The sequence below is a fragment of the Cannabis sativa genome, chromosome 8 (assembly GCF_029168945.1).
Source record: "Cannabis sativa cultivar Pink pepper isolate KNU-18-1 chromosome 8, ASM2916894v1, whole genome shotgun sequence".
NCBI classification, from domain to species: domain Eukaryota; kingdom Viridiplantae; phylum Streptophyta; class Magnoliopsida; order Rosales; family Cannabaceae; genus Cannabis; species Cannabis sativa.
In genome coordinates, this window is record NC_083608.1 from 25,415,446 (window position 1) to 25,418,379 (window position 2,934).

General features: G+C 34.3%; 1 long non-coding RNA gene across 1 annotated transcript; it reads left to right on the plus strand.

The window, feature by feature from the left end:
* Positions 1 to 532: 532 nt before the first annotated feature.
* On the plus strand, positions 533 to 2,298 carry LOC133030053 (uncharacterized). Its single transcript, XR_009683957.1, has 3 exons — positions 533 to 1,555; positions 1,754 to 1,844; positions 2,028 to 2,298. It is a non-coding gene; the product is annotated as an uncharacterized LOC133030053 (long non-coding RNA).
* Positions 2,299 to 2,934: the final 636 nt, after the last annotated feature.

Consider the following 2,934-nt stretch of genomic DNA (forward strand, 5'->3'; position numbering starts at 1 on the left):
AGTTTTCTATTTATATCTAACTTTTAGGGTTCGTCGGACAAAAATACCCCTGACCGTACGGACGCTCGCCGCGGCCAAAAGTGCATCAAAAAACCACCTTTCTGCCCAGACTTTCTAGCCGCGGCCATGGAAATCTCGCCGCGGCGAGATGGAATTTTCTACTTCGATCTATTTTAGTAAAATGAGCATAACTTTCTCATCCGAACTCCAAATAAGCTGATTCAAGATGCGTTGGAAAGATAAAAAAGAGATCTAAAACTTTTATGTTTTGACTTTTTCCAAAATATGATCATACCATAGTAGAATTTAGGCTTGAAGTTTCAGCTTTATTCTCTTTCAAAATTTTCTCTATTTTATAGATCATTGTTTTCCGAAATTTGTCCAATTTCTACATTCCAAGTGTATAAACCTGAAACCAAAGAAAACAAGCGTAATTCTATTCTAAAAATAATAATAAAGAAGAAAAATAACTATAAAATGTGACCCAAAACTTAGGCTAAAAATAGCCTAACAGAGGTCACTCAAATTTGTTCCCTCGGAGTGGCCAGAAACTGAACCAGAGGACCAGACGCTGCTAGCTAAAGCCAAAATACCCAAATCTCCTCCATTATTGATGGCTGAAACCACAACCTCGCCTGTGAATCCGGCGACGATTCGACAACTTTCCATACATATCCCAGAAAATCAACAAAGAACGAAGCGATCGCATCAGTGTCGAATGCTTGTGGCCAAAACGATTGATTGAATGAAGCCAAAATAGAACGAAGGAACTCCAAGACCACTGCAAGGACGACATTGAGCTGAGGGCGCAAAACCCTAGGAGATCCAGCGACGAGAGCCTCGGACACTCAGACACTCACCTCACTGGCTCACTCATTCTTCAGCCGATACTCAGAAGAAATTGCGATGATTTGGGCAAAGGTTAGATTTTCTTAATGTGGATTTCCAATTTGTTCTTGCATATTATGGAAGATTTTGTTATGTGGATCAAATATAGCTTTAGTAAATTAGAGAAACTCTTGCTTGTCAATTTTTTTTCCTAGAAATCTGCATACAGAATTTGAAAGTATTGTGGTATGTAGGTTGGTACATGTAGGAAAACTTGATGAAGAGGCTTGTGTTTGAGTGATAGCACTGGCTTTCTGCAGAAGTTGAGAAACACTAAAAGTAACTTTCACTCTATGATTTGGGATTAACGTTTAGCTTTTGTGTATATTTGATAAATGTGGAATCAGGGTGGATTGATCTTTCTTTTATGAGTGAATGTTGTCCTTGGTATTTTTTTTTTAAAATCCTTTTAGTCAAGTGGGGACATCCGCTTAAATGAAATTTGAACGAGCTCTTTTGCATAATGGTTATTTTGATGTTTGTTAAAATGAACACGTGAAATTAATAAGTTTGTACAGTTCCCAGGTATCAGTTTTTATATACTAATTATTTTGTTTGTAGAGATGCTTTTGTTGATTATTGGATCAATGGAAATATGTTGACTATGGATATGGCTACTCAAATATATGTTATTCTAAAGCAACCAGATCTTAAGTACCTTACTCAGGTTATTTTTTATTTTATTTTGTCTTCTTAAATTCATTCCATGTGAATTATGTCATCATAGCCAGCTAATTATCTTTGAAGATCCAAAAGTTTTTAATTTCTTGTTGCTAAGGATTGGAACTGTGTTCAAAATCGTAGTATTTCTCTTGTTTGATTAATTGATACGATATATATTTTTTCAATGCTTCTTTGACGACAGGATGACTTTAAGCCTCTGCTACGTGAACTGTTGGCAACTCATCCAGGGTTAGAGTTTCTACAAAGCACACCTGAGTTTCAGGAAAGATATGGTTTGTTCTCCATGATTAAAGGTTTACCGTTTCCCATGATTCATTATTTATTACTTTTGAAAAAGTTTTGATGTATAACATTAATTGATTTAGGTTTCTTATGAATTTGTATTTTATTTCCACGTATAAACTTCACTATTGCTAAACCTGACTAATCTTTTTTTTTTTTATATATTTTAACAGGAAGTTTGTGGTAGTTTGCAATGACGTCGAACTTGAAGTTGGGAATTGCATTCGTATCTACTCCTCATGGTACAGTAGTAAAATTCAACATCTTTGTTGTCTATTAGTTTATTTTCTGAGAAGTTTGAATCTTTCTATTGACCTGATATGTCTTGCTCCATGGCTGATAGTGTTCTTAATGTATGCATTTAAAGTAGTTATGGTTTGATTATTTACTTAGTTGTATTTTATTAATTCCAATAAAAATGGGTCATATCAATTTTGATGTTGAAACTTTTGGTGTAAAGCCCGCTTAGTTAATTTGGAAATTAGCAGTTGTTTATGATTAATTATGAAATTATTTATAGCTATTTAAATAATTTATTATACTGTTATTTATGTCATTCAGTAGCTTGCCTATTTTGTAATTCCGGTGCCCGGTATTTTGGAACTCGGCGTTTGGCTCAGTAGAAATCACAACTTAGTATGTTAGTAGTTTGGGGACGGGTTTTAGACATTGGGAATGTCGGGAATGGCCGGGAATTTAGAATTTCCCAAAAATACCCCTTTAGTATGATTTATGTGATTTTAGTGTGGAGGGGCAAAATGGTCTTTTTGCCCCAATGACTTCTTGTCTTTTGTGATTTTATTAAATTGAAAAATAAATGTTTAAGTGTTTATTTGATGGCTGAAATAATATGGTATATGTGGCATTTATTCATTTTTTTCTCTCATTTCAACACTTAGAAAATAAAATAGAAAATTTTGAAAAGAACTCTCTCATTCTCTCTCTCTATTTCGGCTGGTGCATGGGGTTTCAAAGGCTGGGTTTTTCCATCAATTTCTAGCTAGATTCTTCATAGCTTTGGGTACTCTTGATTGTGGTATGTATTTCCTAATTGTTCTCCTTTGTTTTCTTGAAAAAAAT